This window comes from Rattus norvegicus, chromosome 17 (assembly GCF_036323735.1).
Source record: "Rattus norvegicus strain BN/NHsdMcwi chromosome 17, GRCr8, whole genome shotgun sequence".
Classification (NCBI taxonomy): Eukaryota; Metazoa; Chordata; class Mammalia; order Rodentia; family Muridae; genus Rattus; species Rattus norvegicus.
The window spans coordinates 1,621,260-1,640,177 of NC_086035.1; the positions used below are offsets into that span (position 1 = coordinate 1,621,260).

The 18,918-nt window shown below is 43.8% G+C and overlaps 1 long non-coding RNA gene across 1 annotated transcript in view; it reads left to right on the forward strand.

Moving 5' to 3' along the window:
* The first annotated feature begins 1,806 nt into the window (after positions 1 to 1,806).
* The window catches only part of LOC134482656 (uncharacterized), a 61,882-nt gene continuing 44,770 nt past the window's right edge, over positions 1,807 to 18,918 (forward strand). Inside the window, exon 1 of the long non-coding RNA XR_010059023.1 lies at positions 1,807 to 2,024. This is a non-coding gene — a long non-coding RNA (uncharacterized LOC134482656). The remainder of the gene's footprint in view (positions 2,025 to 18,918) is intronic.

Consider the following 18,918-nt stretch of genomic DNA (forward strand, 5'->3'; position numbering starts at 1 on the left):
AACTATCTGTAATGGAGTCTGATGCCCCCTTCTGGTGTGTCTGAGGACAGCGACAATATACATAAAATAAATAATTCTTTAAAAAATAAAATAAAAAATAAACTTAGAGGGTATTGGTGAGGAGTTTTAGTCACATTTGCAGAGTTCCTTTACAATAACAGCTGCGTCTGTATTCTGCTGATTGTCTGGAAGAAAGTACATGCATGCTGCAAAAACGGCCACTGCTTCCTTTTTCCTTCAATTATCATTTATTAAAGATTAATTTTTCTTTTGTGTGTGTGAGTTCTTTACCTGCAGTGTATGCACCAGAAGAGGGCATCAGGATTCTCTGGAACTAGTATTTTTTTGTTTCAGTTTGGCCTTGAACTCAGAAATCTACCCCTGTCTACCTTTATATATTGGAATTAATGGTATGCACCACCACATCCAGCTTCATTATCTCTCAAGGTCTCACCAAGCAAGTATATAAAACCCTTCCAGAAGGCCCCACAGGTCTCACCCCTTTGACATTCTATTATTTTCTAACAGCACCAAGCTTTTGGTACCCGCTGGCTAGCTTTTTAAATTAGTCACCTCGGAATAGGGATTCTCCATTGAGAAAAAAAACATCTTCATAACATTGCCCTGTGGGTGCTGAGCAGTGGTGCTGCACCCCTTTAATCTCAGAACTCTGAAGGCAGAGGCATGCGGATCTGTGTGAGTTTGAGGCCAGCCTGGTCTACGGAGCAAGTTCGAGAACAACCAAAGTTACACAGAGAAACCCTGTTTCAAGAAAAACATTGGCCTATGTGTAAGTCTGTGACATATGAACCATCGCTCCCCCAGGGAGCCACTCAGATTTCTAGCAAATGTCTTCAATATCAAAGTTCCAAATACAGGACATACAGCCCCAAATTTATAATACAGACATACTGCCCAGATCATTCTAGGATCAAATGACCAGAAAACATGACATACAACTCCAAATTTATAAGACACACTGCCTAGCTTCACTCTAGGGCAAATCACCACACCAAACCCTTGTTCAAGAGAAACGAGAGCCAAGGCCATAGCTGAGGAGGGACAAGGCCAGGATCTCATCCCTTGAACTACAAAAGAAAGGTAGTCTTGCTTTGTGTGTTGGCTAAATTAGTATGCATACATTAGACACAGCATACATCTAAGAGAGGCATGGGAATGCCACGTATATGATTTGTGGCAGTTTGATCACTGGGAAGATTAGGAGTTTGTCTATCTTCAGGGACTGTGTAAGATTTACTGACATCAAGAAGACCTTGTATGCTTCAATCAAAATGCAGATCATCTGTCTGGCAAGATAGTTCAATGGGTAAGGTAGAAAAAGAGGGGGCTTTATCCTATTTAATGGACACCTCAAAATTTCTAACATGCTCATAAGAAACAGAAAGCACCAGGTAGGAGAGAAGAAGAAAATGTCAAAAAAAAAATGGGGTCAATGTTTTTTAAGTAGGTAGAGGATTAGAGTATGATAGTCCAGTGTCTGAGGTGGGGAATGATCAGGAACAGAGCCCAAGGTCAGAGAGGGTATGAGGATTTTTGAATATAATCACATCATTCATTCAAAGAGAACTATTCTATGCTGCTGTTTATTAAACTGTCTTACAAGCAGTCTGTCCTGCGTACTTCATTTGGCATGTTATTCAGTGGTGTGTGTTTTGCATGTATGTGGTATTTTAAATTATTCCACTGCAAACAGTCTGTTTTCACGGGCAGCAGATTTCTGAGAGATTTGATGACTTCCTTCCTCTTCTTGCTTCCCTGCTCCCTGCCCCCTCCTTTCTTCTTCCTTCTCCAGCTGGCATGTCTAAGCAGCTTTTCTCCCTCAGTTTCTATCAGTTAGCAGAGTGTTGCCCTGTGGACAACTCTGTGGAAGATTCCTGCGTACTGCGTGGGAGATGGAGGCCTCAGAGCCCCAGATGCTGCACGAGGTCGGACTGGGCTCGCGCCTGTCGCTACAAAGGGACCGCTGCACATGGCAGGCCAGCAGATGCCAACAGACAGCTTTTGTGAGTCCTTCATGTTAATTAACTTTTGTGAGAACCTTCATGTTAATTAACTTTGCTTGGGCTTTCCCTCGACTTGAAAGCTTTGGAGTGGTTTGTTTTGTAAAATGCTTTGACTCTGAGGAGAGCTGCTTCAAGTGGGGGGGAAAGTGAGAAACAAAGAAAGGGAAAATTTTTTTAAGTGGGCTCTGCTTACCAGGAAATTTCTTCCCTTGTCTACGTCTGTCCCCTCCCCCACCAGAGCTGACTCCACCGTCAGAGAGAATTTTAATGGCCCTTTTCTTACTCTAAAACGCTAAACCAGAAGCAGACCTCCACGGCAGTGGGAGCCAGCTTTGACTCTTCTGGGCAACACAGGTGCAAGCGTGTGTGCGCGTCTGCGCATGCGCATGAGAACACACTTCAATACGAAGTATGAACAGCTTCGGGATAACTTAACAGAACTCAGAGGAAAAGGGAAACGGAGCTAGAATTTCGGGGCTAGTTCCATTACTTCTAAAATGTGCCTCTTAGAAACTAGGGTGAGGTATAGGTCAGCGCTCCTGGGAACTCTTTAATGGTGTTTGGACTGGTTGTTCAGACTCAGAATTAAAAGAAGAAAAGAAAGAAAAAAGAAAGGACAAAGAAAATACAGAAAAGTGGACGATCAATTCTTCTGCTCTCAGACCAGAGATTGGATATTTTGGCCTCTAATATTTTACTAAGAATTTTTAATATGTTTGTTAATTGAGACATGATATCTCTATGAATCTGTGGGTGACCTGGAACTCTCTATAGACCAGGCTGGCCTTGAACTCAGAGATTCACTGCCTCTGCATTCCCAAGCCTAGCAATAATGCTTATTTTTAAGATTTTTTATTTTTTTAAAGATTTATTTATTTTATTTATATGGGTACACTGTCACTGTCTTCAGACACACCAGAAGATGGCATCAGATCCCATTACAGATGGTTGTGAGCCACCACGTGGTTGCTGGGATTTGAACTCAGGACCTCTGGAAGAGCAGTCAGTGCTCTTAACCACTGAGCCATCTCTCCAGCCCCAAGATTTGTCATTTTTATATGCATGGTTGTTTTGCTTGTCTGTATGTGTGTGCAACGCGTGTATACCTTGTGCTGGAGAAGGCCAGAAGATGGTGAGAGACTAGAAATTAGGCAAACTGCCTGGTAGGCATATGGGGAGAGGGGCTGAGGCTAGCTAATAAAGGCAAATTTCCAAGATGACCAGCTTCTTCCTGGACCTCCTGACTTGAGACAAAAGCCTGGGAACTTTTGTCCCCAACCAGGAGGCTCCTGCTGATGGACTGGCTCACTAAGTTCAAGGCTAGATCAGGACATGTCACATAGTAGGTATGGATCAAACAACCATCCTATATGTCTTCAAATAAACCAACTCACCTATAAGGGGAAGAAAACTTGTCCTGAGGTTTACAGCCCCCAGCCCTTCTGCTTGGCAGAGGTGTCTTTTCCTCTGTGTCTGTTGCACCAGTGTTCCTCAACCCCAATAAACGCCTTTTTTTGACTGCCGATTCTTTGGGTGGTGCGACCCTGTTGTGCTTCAGATTTTTCCTGCCTTTCAATTCTTTAGCTGGCAGAGAAAATGAACCTGATCAAGACCCCTAGACTGTGTCAAGGTTGTGGATCCCTTGGAACAGGCGTTATAGTTGTGAGCTGCCTTATAGGTGTTGGGAAACTAAACCCAGGTCTTCTGGAAGAGCAGCCAGTGTTCTTAACCTAGTGAGCCATCTCTCCAGCCTTAAATCTCATCTTCATTTTTACTTTTGCATCCTACAGTTTTCTAACTCCTTTTCCATTTTCCCTTAACCCTTTGCTGTCTAACCATCCAGAGCATCTTCTAATAGCAGCATCCTGGGTCTCCTTTTTCCCCTCCTCCCTGTCTCCTCTCATCTCCAGTTTTGTTCTTTCTCTTCTATTGGAAAGTGCCTGTACATCCACGACTCATGCTCATCCTCTGGGCTTCCTGCCACCCAACAATCACTGTGGTTATTTTGCTGAAGCTTCCCTGATATCCCTTCACTGGGTGCGGTTCATTCTGTGCTGCATCCTGCAGGTCATTAGTATTTCAAAGTCTGGCTGGCTAGGTGGATATGCAGTACGCTTGTCTTTGAGTTTCGTGTGTGTGTGTGTGTGTGTGTGTGTGTGTGTGTGTGTGTGTGTGTGGTGTGTAGTACACTCTTGCTGTCTTCAGACACACCAGAAGAGGGCATTGCATTCCATTACAGATGGTTGTGAGCCACCATGTGGTTGCTGGGAATTGAACTCAGGACCTCTGGAAGAGCAGACAGTGACTCTTAACCGCTGAGCCATCTCTCCAACCCCCCACCCTTTTTTTTTTTTTTAAAGATCCTCAATTCTTTTCTTGGAAGCCTGATATTACACTTGACTTTCCCCCCAGCCCCTATGGGTTGAACCTGGGGTCTCATGCGCACTGGTCAACTGCTCTCCCACTGAACTTCATCCCTCAGCATCATGTCTGACTTTCTTGCAGGTAAGTAGCTGGATCTTTTTGCCTGGGGGTTCTGAGGGTTTCTTTCCTTTGCCTTTAAAGTCTAGAAGGTTTCACTAGGAGGAACTCTTGGAGAGCATCGTCTGCTCTCTTTCCCAGTTGTGTCATACTCCCTCTGTATAAAGATTGACATTTTCCTTGATTTGCAGAAAGTCATTAGGTTATAAAATGGAATATTAACTCCATCTCCATGTCCTGTTTGCTGCTTTATATGATGGTATTATCCTAATGTAGGACCTTCTCTGTGTGGCTTCTTTTCTAGGCCCTTTAAGACTGCCCATTTGATTTCATTATCTCACTTGAATTTCCTTTTTTATTGAGGAATAATGATTGTATATCTTTATGGGGTACAGAGTGATACTATGTACACTTACAGATAGTGCATTGATAATTTACTCTATTGGTGGCCTATCACCTCAAACATGTGATATGAACATTCTCTTTGTGATACAAACATTCAAAATCACTTTGTGGTGTTTTAAATAAGGATGGCCCCCTTACACTCATATATGTAAATGTTTAATCACCAGGGAGTGGTACTGTTTGGGAAGGATTAGGAGGTGTGGCCTTGTTAGAGCAGGTGTGGCCTTGTTAGAAGTGTGCCCCTTAGGATGGGCTTTGAGGTTTCAAAAGCCCATGATAGGCATCCAGAACAAGATAGCAATACCAGGAATGAGGAAGTGGTCTTAGGGACAAACCAGACCATATTGTTCTTTGGGCTTCTGAACTGGTTGTGGGAAGATGTTGAAATGTTTAGACTTGAGGGCTAGAAAAGACCTCATATACTTTAAGTACTGTGTGGTGGGAGTGCTAAACGTTAGGACAGCAACAGAAATGCAGTGTTAGTAAAATTTCCTAACATTATTTTCCTCAGCAACTGCATGTTTTCCCCCTCTCTTTCTGTTTCTCTGTGACTCTGTTTAAGAACAGTAAGTAGTGGCTCACTGAGTTCTGTCCTGTCTTGAAATTTCCTCCAGCAACAAAAAAGTGAATCTATTGCTCCTGTGATCAGCCTTACTCAGGTTCTTGGGACAGGAGCAGAATGCAGCCAGATTTCTTGTCAGGGTGGCCAAGTCACAGAACTGGAGAGTCCTTGTCCTCCCTAGAGTCATATTGTTAAGACTCTGTTGTCTATGTATTTTCTCAGTTTTCTTGTCTTCTAAACCCCAACAAGAGTGTTCCATAATGTTCTGCTTCTAGCATTCTAAGACTCAATAAAGACAAAAATCCCAAGCTCTTTAACAAACCCCCTCAAACAGTTTTTTTTTCTTCTTCTTTTTTTTTTTTTTCCGGAGCTGGGAACCGAACCCAGGGCCTTGTGCTTGCTAGGCAAGCGCTCTACCACTGAGCTAAATCCCCAACCCCCTCAAACAGTTTTGAATGCTTGAAAATCACATGGTTAGATTATCACAGCACAGCACGATAACAATTTATTTTATCAATTATGTTTCTTGTTGCTGTAACAATTTACCCAAGAAGAAGCAACTTAAGGAACAAAGGGCTTCTTTTAGTTCACAGTTTTTAAGGTACAGGGCATCATGGTGAACAGCTGGTTACATTGTACCCCCAGTCCGGAAGCAGAGAACATGCCTAACTCACTTTCTCTATCTGTCTCTCTGTCTCTCTGTCTGTCTCTTTCTCTTTCTCTCTCTCTCTCTCTCTCTCTCTCTCTCTCTCTCTCTCTCTCTCTCTCAACTCAGTTCAGGATTGCAGCCTACATCTTTGTTTTAGTGATTACTTATCATACAGTTTCCCATTCATTCACATCTAGCAAGAGTGAATAAAAAAAAACAAAACAAACAGAAAATCCCTCACAGACATGCTAATAAGTTTGTTTCCATTGTGACTCTAAGTTTCATCAAATTGTCAATCAAGATTAACCATTGTGAGACAACCTTTTGTTAACTCAAACACAACACGTTTATACCATCACCTTCCACCATGGTGACCCATGAACTCAAGTTAGTTTCTCAGACACAGTAAGTCTGTGCTCGTAGGGTTTCATAACGATTAAGGGTCCAGGGTGTGCCTGTTAGTTTTATGTGAGCTTGATAGAGAGGAGGGAGCTGAATCTGAGAAAGATGTCTCCATAAGATAGGGTTGCAGCACCAGGCCTGGTGGCATATACCTTTAATCCCAAAGCTCGGGGGGGGGGGGGCAAAAGTAGGTAGATCTCTGTGAGTTTGAGCCTGTCTCAAAAAACAAATAAATCAAATCAAATCAAAACAAAAACCCCTGAACAAAAATCAAACGAACAAAAAAAAAGAGGTTGCAGGTAACTCTGTAAGGCATTTTCTTAATTAGTGACTATTAGGGGAAGAACCCGTGTAGGTCTCAGGGATGGACTCAGTCAGCCTTGGTGGCAAGTGCATTTACCCAACTGGGCCACCGTGTTAGCTTTCGCTATTGGGAATTGGGGAAAGGGGCCATTCTCCCTACATTCTGGCAGAATTCTACCCATGTGCTGAGAATTTGAGTGAGGCAGAATTCAAATTTAACAGACTAAATTTTGGCAGAAGAAATATAACATAGTGTAAAATTCAAACTATGGCATGGTTGTTCCTTACTCAATGCATTGAGGTTTGTAATGAGAACTCAATGTTGAAAGATATGAAAAGTATATGTAATTTGTGTAAGAAAGAAAAAAAAAGAAGCATCAGAAGACAAGGTGGAGAGAGTGAATTTCACTGGGCACCTGCAACTTTTGAAGATTGGCAGCTTTAAGAAACAAACCTTTGTTTTAAATCAGAAAAAAATACAAAAGTTCTACTGAGGGCAAGCCCACCCATCACAGCCGCCATCTTGTAAAAAACATAAATTTGACTGCAAGGAAAGAGACTGAACTCATTAAAACTGCCACCAGGGAGAACATTTTCCCAGGTTCAGCACCAAAGGCACCAAGGGGCCATTGCAAGTGTGATCCAAAGCATCCAGGTGCATCTTGAGTCAGAAACAGAACTTGGGATCGTCTGCCTACTTCTGGGTTTGCAGACACTCGAAGTAAGAACATGGCAGCATGAAGGTTTGCCCTGAGGCCAGCCAGTATTCCACAGGGTTTGAGTCCTAGCAAGAAAGCTTTCAGAGATGATTGTGTGAAGGGGAAAACTAAATCAGAGTGGTCACTTCAAGGTATTGGGGATGCCAGTGTCGTGGGTCGTCCACTGTGAAGAATTGCAAGCATCGAGTAGAACCAGCCTCTTTCAAAGGCTGCATGTGTTGCAGACGGCAGAAGGAGGGGTGGAGCTCTTCAAGGCCACTGAAGCCCAAATGGTGCCACCTGCATGCCAGACAGGGAGCCGAGGGGGTCAGCGTTTACCCTGCTGTTACTATCCCTTTCCAAACAGGGGTTGTATACTGGACGTGCATACAACTTGATCTGAAAAACAGAGCAGAACAGAAGCTCCCAGCAAGGAGATTGCTTTGAGTCTCAGAATAGGTTTTATATTTTTGGACATGATTAGACTGGTAAAGTCTGTGGAGACTGTATTTTACCATTATGAGTTAAATATATATCTTTGGAGCTAAGCATGGCATGTTATGGATTCAAGTTATGTGTCTGAGTTTCAGGTTGTCAAAGGGTGAACTTATAATGGTTAATTCCAATAGAAACTCCCAGGACATTGATGAGGAATACCTTTGATTATGTTTGTGAGGACTTTCCGATAGAGGGTTAACTAAGCCAACAAGACCTGTTCTGAATGTGCGTGGCATCACTACTGGGCAGAGTCCTAAAATGAATAGAGAGAGAGAGGAGAAAGCCACCTGAGTGCCAGCATGCTGCCACTTCTGCTTCTGAATGACCCACAGAGATGTGAGTAGCAGCCTTCTGATACCCGGTGCAGAGCCTGGTCCAATTCCATCCCTGCGTGCCACGGTGGACTATAGTCATAGAACTTGAGACATGATAAACCTTCCCCACCCAAAAAAAACAGGTATGCAATGTTCCTTTCATGCAGTATTTGCACCTGCATCTAATGTTCAAAAACTAATGAATTTCACCCCAGTGTAAGGATTTGTGCCCACGTTTGTGTTTATCTCGATGTCTAGCACAGATTTATGAAGGAATTCATTAAGCTACTGTGGCTCATACCTCTATCTTTTGTATCTTTAGATGTTTCCCTCGGATGCCAAGCCATCGACTATTTTATGTATCAATGCTATTCTGATAGGCAATTTATTTTATACTGCGAAGCCTTTTGAAGTAGCAACAGGCATAAAACCACTAATCCCAGCAAAGCACATGCAATCTACAATGTGCAACCTGGCATAGCCTGTACTCTGTGGGTTCACCTATTCATCCAGCCACTCCGCTCAGTCTATAAGCAAACATTTTGAGTGCAAACTTTGGGAAGTCTTCTAAGGATTATTGATTTGGGGTCTAGTTCAGTGGTTGAATGCTTGCCTGATGTATAGAAAGCCCCCGGGGAATGACAAGGAAGGAAGGAGAGGGAGGGGAAGGGAGCAGAGGAAGAGGGGAGGAGAAATCTGACATGGACCCTGCCGTGAGGTACATGGACCCCCAGCTCCTTGCTGCGATTCTGCCTTCAGTGTTGATTTCAGCCTGGATCCTCATTATGTCTGTACTGAGCCAAAGCAAGTGTAGGGCAAGCTGCAAATCCAATTTGTGGTTTATACCTCTATCTTTTGTATCTTTAGATGTTTCCCTCGGACACCAAGCCATCAACCGTTTTAGGTACTGCAGCCATTCTGATAGCCAATCGAGGGTGTTTAGCTTTTCAGTTACCTGTTTTGATCCGTCTCAAATAACAACCATTGCCTCACAGACCTGGGAAACAATGTTCATTTTTTTCAGCTAACCTACCAGGGATTGTTTTCAGTAGGGTACATAGAAGAAGGCAGAACTTTGAATTTGATCTTCTTAAAGGGTTTGTTTGCAGAAAGGCTGTGATATCATACATAGATTTTTGTCCACAGTTACCTTCTGGTAATGGGAAAAATTAGTCCTTAAGGTAATTTGGCTTAAGGTAGTTTTTTTGGCATGGCGACATTCCATACATAGGAATTCTGAAACTGAAGGGGGTGATATAAATCTATGCACAGATGCAAACGCATCTTGGGCTTGTTAACAATGTGATTTTCTTGCATAGATTTTTTTTCTACAATACGATACAGGATCCATTCAGTGAACAGCCTGCTTTGAATTAATACACGATATTTGGCTCATCCTGTAGGTTTTTTTTATCTGCTTATGATACGTTGGCCAACATACCCTATAATTACAAATGCCAGTATTCTCAGTTTCCTTAGGTTCCCGGGTGAAGGTGAGCCAGTTCTAGTTCCTAACTGTATTGTCATTGAGAGGCTCTTTTCCACTCCTCAACTGAAACATCTAACTGTAAACTGTCTAGCTTGGGTTTTGGGGAATACACAGAGGAGCAGAACAACCAAAGCCCAGCTATTAAGGCTAAGGACAAGCTTCAAAGGTGCATGTTTCTTGATGTTTTTAATTTTTCTTAGTTCCTGTATGTTACTTTTTCCAACCACGGTTTTTGTTTTATTTTTTGGGTTTTTTTTTTTTTTGTATTTTAATAATACATAGATATATGTGCACAAAAAAGAAAATATAACAGCTAGGAGAATTGAAGAGATTTTTATATATTCTTTGTGTTTTTATAAATTTCTCCAAACTATTTCTTTCTTTTATTTATTTATTTTTGGGTGCCAGTGCTTGCCTGAATGTATGTCTGTGTGTGTGTGTGTGTGTGTGTGTGTGTGTGTGTGTGTGTGTGTGTATGTGGTACCTGCAGGGGCCAGAAGAGGGCATTGGATTCCTTGAGACTGGAGCTACAGACAGTTGTTAGCTGCCATGTAGGTGTTGGGAATTGAACTGGGTCCCCTGGAGAATAATCAGTCCTTAACCACTGAGTCATCTCTCCAGCCTCAGCCAAATAGTATCTTTCTAATGAGTAAAAATTGACGGGTTGGGGGTTTAGCTCAGTGGTAGAGCGCTTGCCTAGCAAACTCAAGGCCCTGGGTTCGGTCCCCAGCTCCGAAAAAAAGAGGAAATAATTGATAAAAAAAAAAAAACTACAAAAAAGTATTTCTATTATGGACTTTTGTAAGTAAGTATTACAGAACAATCTTAAAACTTTTGACCTTTCAGCTTCTAGAGTATTGTTTTTTCTTTTCATTTCTCTTTTCTTTCCTTTCTTTCTTTCTTTTTTCTTTCTTTGTCTTCTTCCTTTTTTGACTCTCCTAAATTGTTTATTGGATATGAATTTTACAGATATTACATGTGTTATCGGTAATGGTGGAGGTAGAGAGCATTGTACCTTCTCTAGGCTGCACGGCAAGGCTACAGCTCTTGCAGCCAGCAGATGTCAGCCCACACATCTCTCAGTGCTTGTGGACTGGTTTGGTGATCCACTGGGTGTCAGGATTTCTTCTGATGGCTTTATAGAATGGATCAATGAAGATAACCTCAAACATTTCTATGTGGAATCTTCACCAACAAAGTAGGAACTTAGGTCTCAAAGCTCCACAATGATGACCAGCTCTCTCCTCAGCCACAGACTCAGGCAAAGTTCAGCTAGTTAACACCATGGTAGACAGGTTTGCCATAAGGTGCACCCTTTGGAACTGGGCATACCACCACACAGGGCCAACACGAATCCTGTAAATGACATAACTTTGCTTAACCTTTTATACCAGCCTTTATCAGGCTGTGTAGGGGGTGGAGCCAGCCGTGGATCTCAGAAGAAAGCACATCAGGTGGGACGGCTTCTTCCTCTATAATTCCTGGATGTATTTGTATGCACCCTTCTTGGCTCACCTGATGGCTGCTGCCAGAGGAAAGGGAATCTTGTTATTTTCATACCTTAAATAATATTTCTTGGGAAGTGTGAAGATTAACTTAATACCTTTTAGTCGTTTTAAAGTTGAAAATAAATTCTTTTTTTTTTATACAATACATTCTGATCATGATTTTAGCTTTTCAACTCCACATAGGTCTTCCTCTCCCACTGCCCCCCCCCAAACAGACAAATAAAAAAACCAAACAAGCTAGAATAATAAACAAAGAAAAAAGCACAAGGAACCTATACACAAAGGGAGACCACACATTAAAAACAAAAGCCATAAAACCACAGTGAGGAACCATAAAATACAAGCAAAGTACCAGTAAGCCAAAAACCAAACCAACCAACCAACCAACCAACCAACCAACCAACCAAAACAAAACAAAACAAAAAACCCCCCAAAACAAATAAAACAGTGAGACTTTACCACATAATGTGCACTGCCAACAAACACCAGAAGATGGCGGTGATCCCATGGAACTGGAGTAACAGATGGTTGTGAGCCACCATGTGGGTGCTATGAATTGAATCCTGGTCCTCTGTAAGAGCAGTCAGTTCTCTCTCTCTCTCTCTCTCTCTCTCTCTCTCTCTCTCTCTCTCTCTCATAATTTTTATTTATTTATTTATTTTTCATTAGATATATTTCTTTACTTACATTTCAAATGTTATTCCCTTTCCCGGTTTCCTGTCTGTAAACCTCTATCTCCTCCCCCTCCCCTATATGGGTATTTCCCCCATCCATCCCTTTACCACTCCCCCACATTCCCCTGCACTGAGGGTCCACCTTGGTAGGACCAAGGGCTTCCCCTTCCCCTGGTGCCCCAACAAGACTATTGTCTGCTACATATGCAGTGGGAGCCCTGGGTCAGTCCAAGTATAGTCTCTAGGTAGTGGTTTAGTCCCTGGAAGCTCTGGTTGGTTGGCGTTGTTGTTCTTACGGGGTTGCAAGCTCCTTCAGCTCTTTCAATCCATCCTCCAATTCCCCTAAAGGGGGTCCTGTTCTCAGTACAGTGATTTGCTGCTAGTATTGACCTCTGTTTTGGACATGCTCTGGATGTGTCTCTCAGGAGAGATCTATATCCGGTCCCTTTCAGCATGCACTTTTTAGCTTCATCCATCTTATCTAGTTTTGGTGGCCATACATATATATGAGCCACATAGGTCACATGTGGGGCAGATTCTGAATCAGCCAGTTCTCTTATCTACTGAACCATCTCTCAAGCTCCTTTTCAGTCTTAATTGTCTTAATATTTTCCCCCATTCTTTTCTATTTGCTTTGCATTGCCTCTAAAGGGCAGGCTTATCTTCTACACACGCGCGCACGCATGCACACACACATGCATGCATACACGATATCCGGGTAGCAGAAATATGCCCTCCACCCCGGTGCTGGAGCTTGAACATAAGTTATCAAGCATGCTAAGCATGTGGTCTTCCCCTGAGCTAGGCACTCAGCCCCTTGTTTAGCTTCTTCCCTTTCCCGACCCAGCGTTTGTAACTTCCTCCAGTATACTAGTGCTGCTTCTGCAATGATGAATAGTTTGCTTGCTTAAACAGTAAACCGAACATCTAACTCCCTCCCAGGCAAATATAGCATGGTTCCATTTTTCTGCCGTACTTGGTGCTGTGTGAAGTCTCTTGTGTTGTAGGATGTGATGAGTTCGCATGCACTGGTAGCTAAAGAGACGGCAGGTCCACCCAAACCCACCCTGTCTTAATTGCCGCAGCTTAAAAACAAACTCTTCAGACGTATTTTGCTTACATTGATTTTATCTCCACGTACTGCTCACTGGCTCAAGACTCCCAGTTCTCATCTGTCAGATGGGTCGGTTTGAAGCAGAAAATCATTACAAAACATTTTAGAGCAGGCCTGGCCCGTGCTTGGTAGGGGGGCTCTTTCCTTCTTAAGTCTTGCTCCTGCACCCCACTCTAGGACCCGTACCCACCAAGGCTCCCAGGAGCCAAGGGTCCAAAGACTGCTCTGAGGAAAGGAGAGGATCAGGCCCCATAGCTTTCTTTCTAAGATGCAGGGTGCAGCAGGCCCCCTGTGGAGAGAGGGCCTAGGGTCTCACCAGCCTCAGGGAAGCAATGAATTCAGTCCCTGAAACGAATCAGGAGCCAATCGGGAGAGGGCTGGGGCTGCCTCTGGTTCCCTTGGGAACTTGAGGGGGTTTGGGGATGTGTTCCTTCTGCTCTCAGCTGGGAAGAAGCCGGTGGAGAATTCACCCCTCTGCACAGACAGCATTCCCTCCCCTCCCCTCCCCCACCCCACCCCCCTTCACTCTCACAGCCCACCAGTTCTGGGGCAGCCCTGGGTAGCAGTTTGGGCCTTTCTTTCCGCACACAATTGACTGGAGGGCCCAAGTCTGGGCCATTCAGACACCACATGGAAGGCTGTTTTTGTCAGTGCTCTCATGGCTTCTAGATGCATCTTTTCCAGCAGAGGCAAAATCAACTGGCCTGCTGTCTTCCCAGGACAGCTGCAAGGCTTCTTTCTGGGGCTGGTGTGTTCCAAAACTTTAAGGTTTTAACATTTCGAGTGATTTTTTCCCCCGCTGTGGGTTCCTATGGACATTGAGTTCCCGCTACCTTTTTTTTTTTCCCTTCCCCAACCCCCTAAGCTGAAAGGTTCGATTCTTCCATCTATCCATCAACAAATCGTATTGAATGACGGTGCTCAGTGACCCAGGATGCCACCGGAGACAAAACACACCGTACATATTTTCTGGTCTCCCTGGAAAATTAGTGCGAACACTTTCATCAGAGCAGTGGAGGGAAATAAGCACAGAGCAGAGAAGACCGGCTTTGTTTTTGTTTTGTTTCCCTCAGAGGAGGTTTTGCCTCCCTCGAACAATGACGTTTATATTATTCTTTGCCTGCAAATTAAGCAGATGAGTAGAATTCCTGTGAGCGTTGGACTGGTGTTCTGCACACATCTCCTGGCCACATCTCCTCCTGGCCACCTCTCCTCCTGGGCTGTGGCAAATCTGGTCCATTTTTGCCCTGACTTGTTAAAAGTGACACTTAAAATATTTTAATTCCAATTCATGTCCCATCTGCCCCCCTCCTCAACTCCTACCCCCAGCTCCATTCTGACGTCACTTCTGTGTCCGATTCTGGGAGAAAATGGTTAGGTTGCTCTACATTTTCTCCTGTTAAATTTTCTCTTTTACAAGGAGATAGGACCTTGCCTTCTGGAAAGGAAGGCAGAGAAGAAGTGGGCACTGGAGTTTTCCCTGCCACCCCTCAGTAGAACACCCCATCTTCATCCCTGGCTTTAGGCTGAGGAAAACTAATCCCCAGCTCCACAGAGTGCAGAGTTTTAGATGAAAACGTTTGTGCAGTGGGTGGTCTATGCAAAAGCAGCTTCCATATGAGGCAAGGCAGTCCTAAGAGCAGCCGCTCATATGAGTCAGCAGGTAACAGGAGTAATTAATGCCGGGGATTCTCCTGAGAACAGCTGGTAGAGGTGTATCTTGCCAACGCCTTAAGAGTGTCCACACGTGAGGAGGTGACCTCAATCAGGACAACACACTGAAGACAGGCATAGACTTTTTTTTTTTTTGTATGAGTTAGGGGGTAGGAAGGTTCACAACATGGAAACCTGTTGTGAACCCGGCTTCTGGACTCTAGAGGACTTTGACTTCAGATGGTCCGCTGGTGAGACAGGAAAAGCATTTCCAGCAAAGGAGGCACCACTTCCTCCGTTCTATCATGCAGCCCATTTAGGACTTTTTTTGTTGTTGTTCTTGTTGTTGGTTGGGTTTTTTGTTTGTTTTTTTTTTTTTGTTTTTTTTTTGTGTTTTTTTTTTTTGTTGTTGTTGTTTTGTTTTGTTACAGGAAACAAAGTTTTAAAAATCGGGGACAAGGGACAACAAAGGTCTGGAAGTCATGCAAAATGCTCATCAGTAGAGTCCACAGCATGGGATCTGCGCCACTGTGGCGGTACAGCTATAATCCGGGAAGATGGGGCAGGAGGTGCTCCAGCATCTGACCGAGGCAGAACTGGGTCACAGTTCTTAGCTCCAGTGCCTTAGCTGATCATGAGCTGTGGCCTTGGGCAAGATGGGGATAGGGATAAATACTGATATAATTCATCTGCTTTGACAAGTGAGCAGTTCACACGTACCTCACACACAAGGCCCCGCCAGTTAAATACTCACGCTGTTGACAGGCGTAGTCAAAATGTGGCAGTCCCTGGAAGCACATAGGGTTTGTATGAAACTCGAGCAAGTTCCATGCTTAGACATATGTGTCTAAACATGTCCCCGAGGTACTTGGTGACGGTGTCTGTGAATATTCTAGAATCTGAATCTCGGGTCTCAAAAAATTTAGATAAGCCTAATCAACCAAGTTCCCATTTTCTTTCCTTTTACTTAAAATTTATTTTACATATGTGAGTACACTGTCGCTGCCTTTAGACACACCAGAAGAGGGCATCAGATCCCATTACAGATGGTTGTGAGCCACCATGTAGTTGCTGGGAATTGAACTCAGGACCTCTGGAAGAGCAGTCAGTGCTCTTAACCACTGAGCCATCTCTCCAGCCCTCCTGTTTTCATAAGAAGATAGCTTCTGGGGGCTGGGGATTTAGCTCAGTGGTAGGGCGCTTACCTAGGAAGCACAAGGCCCTGGGTTCGGTCCCCAGCTCCGAAAAAAAGAACCAAAAAAAAAAAAAAAAAAGAAGATAGCTTCTGTTTGTCTGCCCCAAGGCTTTTCTTTAAGTCCACTTGGCTGATACCCAACCTCCTAACCAGTACTGTTTGACCTCATAGTCCAAAGGGGCATCTCGTTACCTAGCAGATGATTTGGGGTAGCTTAGGAGTGAAAATCCTTGATAACAGGTTTGGCCAATCACAAGCCTAGAATCAACCTGGTGATAAGATCATTGCATTATCCCTGTGCCAATTGCCTGGGGCATGGAGTAGGTGAACTAGTTAATCCCAGCCCATCAGTTTCCTCTTCAGAAAAATGGCACCTTTCCTCCATCAGGCAGTTCAGAAAAGAAATGAAAGCGTCCTTTGATAAAGAACAAGACAGTGCTCACAACAATGCAGAATTTCAAAGCAGAGGTTAAGACTTTTGAACATCAAAATGTTCGTAGTCAAGGCTGTATTAAACGTGGCCTGCATGCTAGACCCATTGAGAAGACGTGTACAAGAAGACACAGACCAGTGTGATCATCATTTGGATCAAGGATCTTTCTTACCCATTTCCAGCCTAGAGCCTAGACCCTTTCAGGAAACCTGGAGTAACTTGATCAGCTCTCTAAGCACCCCCACTGCAAAACGTTCACCGGGAGCAAGGGCAGGCTCCTTACAATCCATCTAGACCAAGCAGTACTCGCAGAGCAAGGGAAGAAGGTGGTTGATATGTGGGTCTTCTTATCCTTGGAGACCTCGCTGGCCTTCTCTGCTCCAAGGCCTTTTGTTCTCTCTTAGTTCTTTCCTGAATCAGTTTTAGGTACCTTGTAACTTCTGCTTACCCTTCTGGCTAAGCCCCAGGTTTAGAACTCCAGTCAGCTTCCAGCATCTCATGTAGAGAGCAAATCCCATATGGAGGCTTCGTTTCTCCTGGAGATGCTCTCGGTGCTTGAAGAGTGCAGTTGAGATCTGAACTTTGAAGTGAGGTCTAGCTATGGAGGAGAGAACAGCTGTTCATTCAAGTGGGGTTTGTGTTTGAGGGGAGTTGGGTACTTGTGCAGGAGAGATGGTTCTGTGAATCAGTTCAAGTATACATGCCATTTCTCAGGCTGGGGGTATTACAGCAGCTGTCTGCTATAGATCCAAGCATACAGGACAGGGCCGGTACCAGGAGCAAAACTGAAACATCCAGAGTGCATTACGCACTGCAAGCAAAAACACAAAACAGCACCGTGGGCAGGTACGTTCAGACACAGAGGCATCCATGACCTCACTGTATACTCAGACCTGAAAATGATCACCTTGGCCACCGGCAAAATGGCATAACCGGTAAAGGTTGCATGTTACCCTGCTGGATGACCCGAATTCTATCTGGAACTCACATGGTGGAAGGAGAGAAATGACCGCCGAAAATTGTCCTCTGATCGTCACATGTTTCCTGTAGCATGTGAATGCACGTGTGCATATACATATGTGTTCCCACACGTTTCATACATGTAGCACCTTTCATACCTGAGGAACTCGAATGCTGGACTGAAGATGATGAGAGCCAGGTGGATGAACATCTGGACATCTGAGCAGGGTCCTCAATAAGGCACGGGGTGCCTTTTCCCTGAGTCACAAAATTCTAGGACCGAGGTTAGGCTCCACGTTTGGAGGGCTCCTTAGAATACATCTAGTCAGGGCAAGGGAAGAAGGTGGCTGATATGTGGGTCTTTCCTCTCCTTATGTTAATTCTCAATGCCATAAATGCTCTCTTGTTTAAGAGGACTGTGTGTTCCGGGCAATTCCTGGGCTGTTCTCAATGTTTCCATTTCCCTGAAAAAGTTTGAGGATTTACTCTGTGCTGCCTCAGTAGCCTCTACTGGGGCCACTTATGCTTTGGTTTATTGGTTCAGCTCTAGCCACTCCTGTCTGTAGAGGATTCCTTCTCTCCTGCCGCTGTCTTTCCTAGTCACCTAGCTCATCTACAGAAAGGCAGAATTCTCCATTCCTCTCTGGATATTCACTCATGGGTGGAGGTGAAAACACTGAAGGTGTTTATCTTTAAAGGCCCGCAGTAAACAGGAACAGGTGAAATACTACAAAATCAAACATTCCAGAGACATTGGCCCAAGCATCAACATTTCTAGATGGTCAGGATGTTTCACACGTACTTTCTGCTTCTGAAGGTTTAGGACTCCTACAGGATTTATTCTCACTTAACCAAGAAACATCCCATTTAAAGAGAATGGGAGGGGGAAAACACTTCTAAAAATTGCCTAAGTCAAGTATAGTGTAGTGTACAACTATAAGACCAGCACTTTGGAGTTTGAGGCAGAAGAACTGTTCAAGTTTGAGGTCAGGTTGGGGCTACATGATGAGATACTAAGAAACAATATTTCATCTTCTAATGCTTAAGGGAGAGCCTCTCCCATCACAGGCTAGCACACTGCATACTGTCCCATTGTGATTCAGACTGACCAACGTTGCACTTTTTTTTTCTCTTAGCTTAAGGAAAGCAATTCGATGAAAGTGAATGGCCCTAAGAATTAAGCAGGAAATGCAGAAGCCATTAATAACAGCAAACCTATTGACAACAAAGTGTCTATACATTGCTTTGCTGACACTAGCTGAGAGAATCAGATGTAGTCGTCAAGGGATGTTCACCTCATAAATTGCAAGTAAAGCATATACTACCAGGCTGTGATGCGTTCTATTTCTTCATTAAAATGTGCTGTTGAGGGCTGGAGAGATGGCTCAGACGTTAAGAGCACCAACTGCTCTTCCAGAGGTCCTGAGTTCAATTCCCAGCAACCACATGGTGGCTCACAACCATTTGTAATAGGATCCAATGCCTTCTTCTGGTGTGCCTGAAGACAGCTACGGTATACTCATATACATAAAATAAATAAATAATTCTTTTAAAAA